This window comes from Bufo bufo, chromosome 4 (genome assembly GCF_905171765.1).
Source record: "Bufo bufo chromosome 4, aBufBuf1.1, whole genome shotgun sequence".
NCBI lineage: Eukaryota > Metazoa > Chordata > Amphibia > Anura > Bufonidae > Bufo > Bufo bufo.
The window spans coordinates 539704517-539719005 of record NC_053392.1 but is presented as its reverse complement, the minus strand read 5'-3'; the positions used below and the strand labels follow the sequence as shown (position 1 = coordinate 539719005).

Genomic DNA, 14489 nt, shown 5'->3' with positions numbered 1-14489 from the left:
TTAACACACCACTCATATCTGGTGGCACAGTACATTGCACGGCGCATGCGCAGTACCCCAAATTGGAAGTAGGAGGACCAACCAAGCATCTTTTTCCATCTCCCGGTTCCTAAAATCTATTCCATAGACCGGCCCATGATAGGGGACGTAACAGGGATTAAACTGATAGGAATAGTACTACTTAACATACCACTCATATTGGGATTGCACAGGACATTGCACGGCGCACGCGCAGTGCCCCAAATTGGAAGTAGGAGGACAGACCAAGCATCTTTTTCCATCTCCCGGTTCCTAAAATCTATTCCATACACCGGCCCCTGATAGGGGACAAAACAGAGATTAAACTGTTAAGAACAGATTTTTTTTAATAAAAAAAAAAAGAGGACAGCCTCTGCGGAGCTGGATATTTTTTGGCCGTGTTACTGAACGCTCATGCACAATGGCTGTAGGCTCATGCGTCCTTTTGCAGAGGGGACAGACCTGGTCAGTCAAACCCAAGGCAACATCATCGACCTCATCCCATATGCGTTTTTTCTGGAGCGTGCCCTGCGAAGAGTGCTGGATCAGGCCGTAGATGAGCATGAAGAGGAAGAGTTGTGGTCACCATCACCACCAGAAGCAGCCTTGTCGTCGTTGATTGCTGGACCTGTGGCAAAGCAGAGAGAGGAGTCAGAGGAGGAAGGTGGCTTTAAGGAGGTGGAAGACCAACCACAGAAGGTGTCCCAGGGGGCTTGTTGTCACCTTTCAGGGACCCTTGGTGTTGTATGTGGCTGAGTGGAGGAAGAGACCTTCAATGACGTCAGTGAGGACAAGGAACGGGACGTGGCTAGCTTGGTATCCAACCTTGTGCAAATGGGGAGTTTGCGGTTGTGCAAATGGACTGTTTGCGGTTGTTGGCGGTGTGTTAAACGGGGAGTTTGGTCTGTCAGAGTTTGGTCTGTCACTATGAAGCGGGCATAACCCTTGCACTACCTGATCGATACAACATCATACCTGATCATATACACACACTGGATGTTTTAAAGCACGTTATTCCAAACAATTTAGGAATGTTAGGTGATTTATGCCCTTTATGGATTAAAACCAGACTAACGGCATACAAGGGAAAGCTCCAAACTCCGAACGGAACCTCACGAATAGCTGCTAGCAGACGAATAGGAAACGCACCCAAGCGGCTTACACTCCTAGCAATCAGTCTCTAACAGCATACAGTGAATCGCCCCAAGAATGAGACGAGGCTCCGTGTTGAGGGTCAAGCAGTGGTCACCCATAGCTGTGTGTTTATTGATCTTATATAACATTGTTACACACTAGTACCACCCACAGGGTTTTGTAAAACAACCAATAAACATGTACAATACAGTAAAACACTCCCACACAAAATCCTCCCCTCTGCCTGTAATACAATTAACTTACACAATGGGTTGATGTAATTATCACAGGCAGGATAATACACAATGTCTTCTGTCCTGGAGACAACCGAGTAGCAAGTCAATTATCTCTCAGGACAAAGGGAAATCGCCAATACACACGTGGAGACAATAGGACAGACATCACTATTTAAATATACAGGGTGGGCCATTTATATGGATACACCTTAATAAAATGGGAATGGTTGGTGATATTAACTTCCTGTTTGTGGCACATTAGTATATGTGAGGGGGGGAAACTTTTCAAGATGGGTGGTGACCATGGCGGCCATTTTGAAGTCGGCCATTTTGAATCCAACTTTTGTTTTTTCAATAGGAAGAGGGTCATGTGACACATTAAACTTATTGGGACTTTCACAAGAAAAACAATGGTGTGCTTTATTCTTTCATGAGTTATTTACAAGTTTCTGACCACTTATAAAATGTGTTCAATGTGCTGCCCATTGTGTTGGATTGTCAATGCAACTCTCTTCTCCCACTCTTCACACACTAATAGCAACACCGCAGGAGAAATGCTAGCACAGGCTTCCAGTATCCGTAGTTTCAGGTGCTGCACATCTAGTATCTTCACAGCATAGACAATTGCCTTCAGATGACCCCAAAGATAAAAGTCTAAGGGGGTCAGATCGGGAGACCTTGGGGGCCATTCTTGTAAATAACTCATGAAAGAATAAAGTTACGTTAAACCCAAGCACACCATTGTTTTTCTTGTGAAATTCCCAATAAGTTTAATGTGTCACATGACCCTCTTCCTATTGAAAAAAAAGTTGGATTCAAAATGGCCGACTTCAAAATGCCACCATGGTCACCACCCTTCTTTAAAAGTTTCCCCCCTCACATATACTAATGTGCCACAAACAGGAAGTTAATATCACCAACCATTCCCATTTTATTAGCCACCTCAGCCCCCCTAGCTTAAACACCCTTAATGACCAGGCCACTTTTTACACTTCTGACCTACACTACTTTAACCGTTTATTTCTCGGTCATGCAACTTACCACCCAAATGAATTTTACCTCCTTTTCTTCTCACTAATAAAGCTTTCATTTGGTGGTATTTCATTGCTGCTAACATTTTTACTTTTTTGTTATTAATCGAAATTTAACGTTTTTTTTGCAAAAAAATGTCATTTTTCACTTTCAGTTGTAAAATTTTGCAAAAAAAACGACATCCATATATAAATTTTTCTCTAAATTTATTGTTCTACGTGCCTTTGATAAAAAAAAAATGTTTAGGTAAAAAAAAATGGTTTGGGTAAAAGTTATAGCGTTTACAAACTATGGTAAAAAAATGTGAATTTCCGCTTTTTGAAGCAGCTCTGACTTTCTGAGCACCTGTCATGTTTCCTGAGGTTCTACAATGGCCAGACAGTACAAACACCCCACAAATGACCCCATTTCGGAAAGTAGACACCCCAAGGTATTCGCTGATGGTCATAGTGAGTTCATAGAACTTTTTATTTTTTGTCACAAGTTAGAGGAAAATGATGATTTTTTTTTCTTACAAAGTCTCATATTCCACTAACTTGTGACAAAAAATAAAAATTTCTATGAACTCACTATGCCCATCAGCAAATACCTTGGGGTGTCTTCTTTCCAAAATGGGTTAACTTGTGGGGTAGTTATACTGCCCTGGCATTCTAGGGGCCCTAATGTGTGGTAAGTAGTTTGAAATCGAAATCTGTAAAAAATGGCCGGTGAAATCCGAAAGGTGCTCTTTGGAATGTGGGCCCCTTTGCCCACCTAGGCTGCAAAAAAGTGTCACACATGTGGTATCTCCGTACTCAGGAGAAGTAGGGCAATGTGTTTTGGGGTGTCATTTTACATATACCCATGCTGGGTGAGAGAAATATCTCGGTCAAATGCCAACTTTGTATAAAAAAAATGGGAAAAGTTGTCTTTTGCCAAGATATTTCTCTCACCCAGCATGGGTATATGTAAAAAGACACCCCAAAACACATTGCCCAACTTCTCCTGAGTATGGGGATACCAGATGTGTGACACTTTTTTGCAGCCTAGGTGGGCAAAGGGGCCCACATTCCAAAGAGCACCTTTCGGATTTCACCGGCCATTTTTTACAGATTTTGATTTCAAACCACTTCTCACGCATTCGGCCTCTAAAATGTCAGGGCAGTATAACTACCCCACAAGTGACCCCATTTTTGAAAGAAGACACCCTAAATTCTAGGAACTCGCAATGCCCCTCACGGAATACCTTGGGGTGTCTTCTTTCCAAAATGGGGTCACTTGTGGGGTAGTTATACTGCCCTGGCCTTTTAGGGGCCCTAATGTGTGAGAAGTAGTTTGAAATCAAAATCTGTAAAAAATGCCCTGTGAAATCCGAAAGGTGCTCTTTAGAATGTGGGCCCCTTTGCCCACCTAGGCTACAAAAAAGTGTCACACATCTGGTATCGCCGTACTCAGGAGAAGTTGGGCAATGTGTTTTGGGGTGTCATTTTACATATACCCATGCTGGGTGTGATAAATATCTCGGTCAAATGCCAACTTTGTATAAAAAATGGGAAAAGTTGTCTTTTGCTGAGATATTTCTCTCACCCAGAAAAATATCTCGTCATGCCCCTCACGGAATACCTTGGGGTGTCTTCTTTCCAAAATGGGGTCACTTGTGGGGTAGTTATACTGCCCTGGCATTCTAGGGGCCCTAATGTGTGGTAAGTAGGTAAATGACCTGTGAAATCCGAAAGGTGCTCTTTGGAATGTGGGCCCCTTTGCCCACCTAGGCTGCAAAAAAGTGTCACACATGTGGTATCGCCGTATTCAGGAGAGGTTGGGCAATGTGTTTTGGGGTGTCTTTTTACATATACTCATGCTGGATGAGAGAAATATCTTGGCAAAAGACAACTTTTCCCATTTTTTATACAAAGTTTGCCTTTGACCAAGATATTTATCTCACCCAGCATGGGTATATGTAAAATGCCACCCCAAAACACATTGCCCAACTTCTCCTGAGTACGGCAATACCAGATGTGTGACACTTTTTTGCAGCCTAGATGCGCAAAGGGGTCCACATTCCTTTTATGAGGGCATTTTTAGACATTTGGATCCCAGACTTCTTCTCACGCTTTAGGGCCCCTAGAATGCCAGGGCAGTATAAATACCCCACATGTGACCCCATTTTGGAAAGAAGACACCCCAAGGTATTCAATGAGGGGCATGGCGAGTTCATAGAAATAAAAAAAATTGGCACAAGTTAGCGGAAATTGATATTTTATTATTTTTTCTCACAAAGTCTCCCTTTCCGCTAACTTGGGACAAAAATTTCAATCTTTCATGGACTCAATATGCCCCTCACGGAATACCTTGGGGTGTCTTCTTTCCGAAATGGGGTCACATGTGGGGTATTTATACTGCCCTGGCATTCTAGGGGCCCTAAAGTGTGAGAAGAAGTCTGGAATATAAATGTCTAAAAAAATTTACGCATTTGGATTCCGTGAGGGGTATGGTGAGCTCATGTGAGATTTTATTTTTTGACACAAGTTAGTGGAATATGAGACTTTGTAATTAAAAAAATAATAATTTCCGCTAACTTGGGCCAAAAAAATGTCTGAATGGAGCCTTACAGGGGGGTGATCAATGACAGGGGGGTGATCAATGACAGGGGGGTGATCAGGGAGTCTATATGGGGTGATCACCTCCCTGTCATTGATCACCCCCCTGTAAGGCTCCATTCAGACGTCCGTATGTGTTTTGTGGATCCGATCCATGTATCAGTGGATCCGTAAAAATCATACGGACATCTGAATGCAGCCTTACAGGGGGGTGATCAATGACAGGGGGGTGATCAATGACAGGGGGGTGATCAATGACAGGGGGGTGATCAGGGAGTCTATATGGGGAGATCACCCCCGTCATTGATCACCCCCCTGTAAGGCTCCATTCAGACGTCCGTATGCGTTTTGCGGATCCGATCCATGTATCAGTGGATCCGTAAAAATCATACGAACATCTGAATGGAGCCTTACAAGGGGGTGATCAATGACAGGGGGGTGATCAGGGAGTCTATATGGGGTGATCACCCCCCTGTAAGGCTCCATTCAGACGCCTGTATGTGTTTTGCGGATCCGATCCATGTATCTGTGGATCCGTAAAAAACATACGGACATCTGAATGCAGCCTTACAGGGGGGTGATCAATGACAGGGGGGTGATCAGGGAGTCTATATGGGGTGATCACCCCCGTCATTGATCACCCCCCTGTAAGGCTCCATTCAGACATCCGTATGCGTTTTGCGGATCCGATCCATGTATCAGTGGATCCGTAAAAATCATACGGACATCTGAATGGAGCCTTACAGGGGGGTGATCAATAACAGGGGGGTGATCAATGACAGGGGGGTGATCAGGAAGTCTATATGGGGTGATCAGGGGTTCATAAGGGGTTAATAAGTGACAGGGGGGGTGTAGTGTAGTGTAGTGGTGTTTGGTGCTACTTTACTGAGCTACCTGTGTCCAGGTAGCAGGTATATTAGACGCTGTTATCAAAACAGCGTCTAATATACCTGTTAGGGGTTAAAAAAATCGCATCTCCAGCCTGCCAGCGAACGATCGCCGCTGGCAGGCTGGAGATCCACTCGCTTACCTTCCGATCCTGTGAACGCGCGCGCCTGTGTGCGCGCGTTCACAGGAAATCTTGCGTCTCGCATAGATGCGTGACTGTGCGCAGGGCTGCCTCCTCCGGAATGCGATCCTGCGTTAAGCAGTCCGGAGGCGGTTAAGGTGTATCCATATAAATGGCCCACCCTGTACAATGTCCCAACCATTACAGTAACATAGACATTTAACATATCCCCAGATGGCTTGGATCTGAGCGCTCAGATGCCACAAACACAGTCAAATCGCCATGGGGTTTTAGTTTAGCATGGGCTGATGAGAGGGCCCATAATCCTGGGGCCAGAGGCTTGCAACCAGGCCCCTCCAAAACCCAGTGGCGAGGTTGGTTTCGCCACACCGACTCTGCGTCAACTACGTAATTTTCCATGGGAGTTTTGCCATGGATCCCCCTCCGGCATGCCACAGTCCAGGTGTTAGTCCCCTTGAAACAACATTTCCATCACTATTGTGGCCAGAAAGAGTCCCTGTGGGTTTTAAAATTCGCCTGCCTCTTGAAGTCTATGGCGGTTCGCCCGTTCGCGAACATTTGCGAAAATTCGCGTTCGCCGTTCTCGAACGCAAAATTTTATGTTCGCGACAACTCTAATGGACACAACCTGCGTCGATAAGACTCATTGCAAATGAATATCTTTATTCTCTAGGTCAGTATGATTATATCAATTCCGAATACATATTGGTTTTTTTTACCATCCCAAGACCCACAACTTTTTTCTTTTTCTTTTTATGGAGTTGTGTGAGGACTTTATTTTTGCAGGATGACTTGTAGTCTTCAACCAGCACTCTGCCCTGCCTCTATGCTGGATGTTGAATGAGGCTTTGGTGTACATTTTGGCCAAAGCGTAAGCCACTCACCACATCAAGTACGCCTCTATGAGTGGTCCCTAACACTAGTTCCTACCTGTTTATGGGCCATGATAGCCACACAAAGTCCAGGGAGCGCAGGTACAGCATGCACGTCAGGCACACTCTGCTTTTAACCCCGTCCGGTGCCGTGACAGCTTTCATCTGATCCAGGGATGCAAGTACCAACATGCATGCTGAGCCCACTATATACTTCTCCTAGAGCTAAATGGCTACTGGTAGGCGCTGTAAAAGTAGACTCAGTTTTATACTGACTTTAAAACCAGCCTCCAGGGCAGACTAACTGGTCAGGTGTGCATGACTGCATGGAGATCACCACGCCTCCAATATATACTACAAAGAAAAAATGTGGGGGATTCAGTCAGTCACAACCCTGTATGCAGGTGGCCCATAAACAGGTAGGAACTAGTGTTAGGGACCACTCATAGAGGCGACCTTGACGTGGTGAGTGACTTATTACGCTTTGGCCAAAATGCACACCAATGCCTCATTCAACATCCAGCATAGAGCAGAGTGCTGGTTGCAGAGTGCTATTGCATTTGAGTTTTTGCGTTTGTATGTGTATTTCGCCATACCGATGTGCACCTGCATACAGGGTTGTGCTGACTTAATCCCCCACATTTTTTATTTGTAGTATATATTGGAGGCGTGGCGATCTCCATGCAGTCATGCACACCTGACCAGTTAGTCTGCCCTGGAGGCTGGTTTTAAAGTCAGTATAAAATTGAGTCTACTTTTACAGCGCATACCAGTAGCCATTTGGCTCCAGGAGAAGTATATAGTGGGCTCAGCATGCATGTTGGTACTTGCATCCCTGGATCCAATGAAAGCTGTCACGACACCGGACGGGGTTAAAAGTAGAGTGTGCCTGGCGTGCATGCTGTACCTGCGCTCCCTGGACTTTGTGTGGCTATCATGGCCCATAAACAGGTAGGAACTAGTGTTAGGGACCACTCATAGAGGCGACCTTGACGTGGTGAGTGGCTTATTACCCTTTGGCCAAAATGTACACCAATGCCTCATTCAACATCCAGCATAGAGGCAGGGCAGAGTGCTGGTTGCAGAGTGCTATTGCATTTGTGTTTTTGCGTTTGTATGTGTATTTCGCCATAGCGATGTGCACCTGCATACAGGGTTGTGCTGACTGACTCCCCCACATTTTGACTTGTAGTCTTCATTGGTATCCTTTTGGGGTAAATAACACTTTTTTATCTCTTGTTACTTGTTTTTTTGGCGTTGATTAAGAATAAATTAGCAAGTCTGGCTTTTAAAAAATATATATTTATGGCATTCACCGTAGGGGATAATTTCCATGATATGTGTGTAGTGCAGGTCATTACGGACAAAGCAATGCCAAATATGTGGGGGAGATTTTATTTTTGCTATTTTTTTCATTAAAAAGTGTATTTTTAATAGAAAAAAGCTTATTTTTTATTGGAATTCTTTTTATTTAATAATTTTTTTAAAATTTTAATAAACCACTTAATAGTCCCGCAAAGGGACTATAACAGGCAATCTGTTGACTGCTTTTAAAATACAATGCACTATCCCTATAGTGCATTGCATTTCAATGTCAATGCTATACTGACATTGACCAGAGAGGCACAGCCTACTGGGGAACACTCATAGCAGGCTTGGGGCCTACACCTGGTCCTATCCAGCCTATATACACATCAGCACCCCATGATCGCATTTGCGAGGTGCCGATGGGAGACAAAAGGAGTCCGCTCCCTCTGTCACCGCTTACATGCTGCGGGTGCCATTGTCCACAGCATGTAAGGGGTTAAACTGCCAAGATTGGCGCTCCTACCGGTCCAGGGTGTTAGAGCAGGACTGAGGCTTTTATGTGAGGGCCGAGCCCCTGCTCTCTGCTGCATGAGGGACCTGTTCAGCGTTTAGACCCGGCTGCCGTGAAAAGTGGGGGGCCAGACTAAGGTGCCTTAGTGACCAATGTAAAATGCATAAAAGGTTAGTATATAAAATTTGAATGCTTGGACTGGGGGAAATGTCTGCATATGGGTAAGTAACTGGCTCAGTGACATAAAACAGAGGGTGGTTATTAACAGTACACACTCAGATTGGGTTACTGTCACTAGTGGAGTACCACAGGGGTCAGTATTGGGCCCTATTCTCTTTAATATATTTATTAATGATCTTGTAGAAGGCTTGCACAGTAAAATATAAATATCACACTAAAATGTGTAATTAAAAGTAATTAACATGGAAGAGGACAGTACACTGCTACAGATGGATCTGGATAGATTGGAGGGTTGGGCAGTGAAGTGGCAGATGAGGTTTAACCAGGGCCGGCATCAGCACCCGGCATACCCGGGCAAGTGCCGGGGCCTGCTGCGCTGCTATGAGCGCTTCTATCAATACACATGGAAGTGCTCAGTGGCCTAGCTACCAGGGAAGCAGGGGAAGCAACTGCTTCTGGCCTGAGCTGACAAGGGACCCAGGAAAGGTACTTCTATGATTTTGTCAGGCTTCCTTAACCACTTCAGCCCCCCTAGCTTAAACACCCTTAATGACCAGGCCACTTTTTACACTTCTGCACTACACTACTTTCACAGTTTATTGCTCGGTCATGCAACTTACCACCCAAATGAATTTTACCTCCTTTTCTTCTCACTAATATTGTCACGACCGCTACCCCAGCAGCAGTCGTGTCGCACCAGACGGAGGGGAAGGGGGACCCTTATCTATGGATAGGAATAGTATGGCCACCCCTGACTAACCCTAAGCTGGCACCTGTCTGCCCTGATACCCTAGACGGGGTGTGAACCCGTGCGGCAAGCAGGATGCCTAAACCCTCAGTCACCCTAAAGCCTAGAGTGGGGAAAGGCCGATGGGAGCATTAGTCACCATCACTCATGTCTAGGAGAACAGCAGGGGAAGACAGCAACAAACAAACTATATCAGAGATAGACTTATCCAGTCACGAGCAGAGAAGGCGATCCCAATCACGACAGTCCACGCCGGACAAGAGCTTTACAGCAACACCATCAAACGATCTCCTTCAAAGGTCAGAATAGAACTGGAAGTAAGGACTGTATCTGGCAATGACTACAAGTGAAAGTGAAACTAATATACTAGCTGGGAGTGGCAGACAGGACTCACCTGAGAAGGATGCCTACAAACTCCCAGGACAAAAATGTTCACAAGGCAAAACCCAGATGACATACCCTGAACCACGGAGCAAACTCACAAGCTATCGCGAGTAGCAAGTCGCTGCGACCTTCTCCTCCCAGACCTGTCTGGATCAGTCACAGTCGTGACAAATATAGCTTTCATTTGGTGGTATTTCATTGCTGCTGACATTTTTACTTTTTTTGTTATTAATCGAAATTTAACAAAATTTTTGCAAATAAATTACATTTTTCACTTTCAGTTGTAAATTTATTTTTAAAAAACGACATCCATATATAAATTTTTCTCTACATTTATTGTTCTACATGTCTTTGATAAAAAGAAAATGTTTGGGTAAAAAAAAAAAATGGTTTGGGTAAAAGTTATAGCGTTTACAAACTATGGTACAAAAATGTGAATTTCCGCTTTTTGAAGAAGCTCTGACTTTCTGAGCACCTGTCATGTTTCCTGAGGTTCTACAATGCCCAGACAGTAGAAAAACCCCACAAATGACCCCATTTCGGAAAGTAGACACCCTACGGTATTCACTGATGGGCATAGGGAGTTCATAGAACTTTTTATTTTTTGTCACAAGTTAACGGAAAATGATTATTTTTTATTTTTATTTTTTTTCCTTACAAAGTCTCATATTCCACTAACTTTTGACAAAAAATAAAAACTTCCATGAACTCACTATGCCCAAGCCTAGGTGGGCAAAGGGGCCCACATTCTAAAGAGCACCGTTCGGATTTCACAGGGCATTTTTTACAGATTTTGATTTCAAACTACTTCTCAAGCATTCGTGCCCCTAAAATGCCAGGGCAGTATAACTACCCCACAAGTGACCACATTTTGGAAAGAAGACACCCCAAGGTATTTCGTGATGGGCATAGTGAGTTCATGGAAGTTTTTATTTTTTATCACAAGTTAGTGGAATATGAGACTTTGTAAGAAAAAAAATCATCATTTTCCGCTAACTTGTGACAAAAAATAAAAAATTCTAGGAACTCGCAATGCCCCTCACGGAATACCTTGGGGTGTCTTCTTTCCAAAATGGGGTCACTGTGGGGTAGTTATACTGCCCTGGCCTTTTAGGGGCCCTAATGTGTGAGAAGTAGTTTGAAATCAAAATCTGTAAAAAATGCCCTGTGAAATCCGAAAGGTGCTATTTAGAATGTGGGCCCCTTTGCCCACCTAGGCTACAAAAAAGTGTCACACATCTGGTATCGCCGTACTCAGGAGAAGTTGGGCAATGTGTTTTGGGGTGTCATTTTACATATACCCATGCTGGGTGTGATAAATATCTCGGTCAAATGCCAACTTTGTATAAAAAATGGGAAAAGTTGTCTTTTGCTGAGATATTTCTCTCACCCAGCATGGGTATATATAAAAAGACACCCCAAAACACATTGCCCAACTTCTTCTGAGTACGGCGATACCAGATGTGTGACACTTTTTTGCAGCCTAGGTGGGCAAAGGGGCCCACATTCCAAAGAGCACCTTTCGGATTTCACAGGGCATTTTTTACAGATTTTGATTTCAAACTACTTCTCAAGCATTCGTGCCCCTAAAATGCCAGGGCAGTATAACTACCCCGCAAGTGATCACATTTTGGAAAGAAGACACCCCAAGGTATTTCGTGATGGGCATAGTGAGTTCATGGAAGTTTTTATTTTTTATCACAAGTTAGTGGAATATGAGACTTTGTAAGAAAAAAAATCATCATTTTCCGCTAACTTGTGACAAAAAATAAAAAATTCTAGGAACTCGCAATGCCCCTCACGGAATACCTTGGGGTGTCTTCTTTCCAAAATGGGGTCACTGTGGGGTAGTTATACTGCCCTGGCCTTTTAGGGGCCCTAATGTGTGAGAAGTAGTTTGAAATCAAAATCTGTAAAAAATGCCCTGTGAAATCCGAAAGGTGCTATTTAGAATGTGGGCCCCTTTGCCCACCTAGGCTACAAAAAAGTGTCACACATCTGGTATCGCCGTACTCAGGAGAAGTTGGGCAATGTGTTTTGGGGTGTCATTTTACATATACCCATGCTGGGTGTGATAAATATCTCGGTCAAATGCCAACTTTGTATAAAAAATGGGAAAAGTTGTCTTTTGCTGAGATATTTCTCTCACCCAGCATGGGCATTTTTAGACATTTGGATCCCAGACTTCTTCTCACGCTTTAGGGCCCCTAAAATGCCAGGGCAGTATAAATACCCCACATGTGACCCCATTTTGGAAAGCAGACACCCCAAGGTATTCAATGAGGGGCATGGCGAGTTCATATAATTTTTTTTTTTTTGGCACAAGTTAGCGGAAATTGATTTTATTAATTTTTTTCTCACAAAGTCTCCCTTTTCGCTAACTTGGGACAAAAATTTCAATCTTTCATGGACTCAATATGCCCCTCACGGAATACCTTGGGGTGTCTTCTTTCCGAAATGGGGTCACATGTGGGGTATTTATACTGCCCTGGTATTTTAGGGGCCCTAAAGCGTGAGAAGAAGTCTGGAATATAAATGTCTAAAAAATTTTACGCATTTGGATTCCGTGAGGGGTATGGTGAGTTCATGTGCGATTTTATTTTTTGACACAAGTTAGTGGAATATGAGACTTTGTAAGAAAAAACAAACAAACAAAAAAAAAAACGATTTCCGCTAACTTGTGCCAAAAAAATGTCTGAATGGAGCCTTATAGGGGGGTGATCAGGGAGTCTATATGGGGTGCTCACCCCCTGTCATTGATCACCCCCCTGTAAGGCTCCATTCAGACGTCCGTATGTGTTTTGCAGATCCGATCCATGTATCCGTGGATCCGTAAAAAAACATACGGACGTCTGAATGGAGCCTTTCAGGGGGGTGATCAATGACAGGGGGCTGATCAATGACAGGGGGGTGATCAGGGAGTCTATATGGGGTGATCACCCCCCTGTCAGTCATGGATCACCCCCTTGTAAGGCTCCATTCAGACGTCCGTATGTGTTTTGCGGATCCAATCCATGTATCCGTGGATCCGTAAAAAACATACGGACGTCTGAATGGAGCCTTACAGGGGCGTGATCAATAACAGGGGGGTGATCAATGACAGGGGGGTGTTCAGGGAGTCTATATGGGGTGATCACCCCCCCTGTCATTGATCACCCCCCTGTAAGGCTCCATTCAGACGTCCGTATGTATTTTGCGGATCCGATCCATGTATCCGTGGATCCGTAAAAAACATACGGACGTCTGAATGGAGCCTTACAGGGGGGTGATCAATGACAGGGGGGTGATCAATGACAGGGGGTGATCAGGGAGTCTATATGGGGTGATCACCCCCCTGTCATTGATCACCCCCTTGTAAGGCTCCATTGAGACGTCCGTATGTGTTTTGCGGATCCGATCCATGTATCCATGGATCTGTAAAAAATATACGGACGTCTGAATGGAGCCTTACAGGGGGGTGATCAATGACAGGGGGGTGATCAGGGAGTCTATATGGGGTGCTCACCCCCTGTCATTGATCACCCCCCTGTAAGGCTCCATTCAGACGTCCGTATGTGTTTTGCAGATCCGATCCATGTATCCGTGGATCCGTAAAAAAACATACGGACGTCTGAATGGAGCCTTTCAGGGGGGTGATCAATGACAGGGGGCTGATCAATGACAGGGGGGTGATCAGGGTGTCTATATGGGGTGATCACCCCCCTGTAAGGCTCCATTCAGACGTCTGTATGTGTTTTGCGGATCCAATCCATGTATCCGTGGATTTGTAAAAAACATACGGACGTCTGAATGGAGACTTACAGGGGGGTGATCAATGACAGGGGGGTGATCAGGGAGTCTATATGGGGTGATCATCCCCCTGTCATTGATCACCCCCCTGTAAGGCTTCATTCAGACGTCTGTATGCGTTTTGAGGATCCGATCCATGTATCCGTGGATCTGTAAAAAACATATGGACGTCTGAATGGAGCCTTACAGGGGGGTGATCAATGACAGGGGGGTGATCAGGGAGTCTATATGGGGTGATCAGGGGTTCATAAGGGGTTAATAAGTGATGGGGGGGTGGGTAGTGTAGTGTGGTGCTTGGTGCTATTTATTACAGAGCTGCCTGTGTCCTCTGGTGGTCGATCCAAGCAAAGGGACCACCAGAGGACCAGGTAGCAGGTATATTAGACGCTGTTATCAAAACAGCGTCTAATATACCTGTTAGGGGTTTAAAAAAATCGCATCTACAGCCTGCCACCGAACGATCGCCGCTGGCAGGCTGCAGATCCACTCGCTTACCTTCCGATCCTGTGAACGCGCGCGCCTGTGTGCGCGCGTTCACAGGAAATCTCGCGTCTCGCGAGATGACGCATGGATGCGTCCAGGAGGAATGAATCGACCGCCTCCAGGACGCATCCGTGCGTTAGGCGGTCCAGAGGCGGTTAATTAATTAAAGGAAGGCCGCCTCGGAC

The 14489-nt window shown here is 44.8% G+C and overlaps 1 pseudogene; it reads right to left on the bottom strand.

Annotated features, from left to right (window-relative positions):
- Positions 1–208: 208 nt before the first annotated feature.
- On the bottom strand, positions 209–385 carry LOC121000114 (annotated as a pseudogene).
- Between the last annotated feature and the right edge of the window lie 14104 nt (positions 386–14489).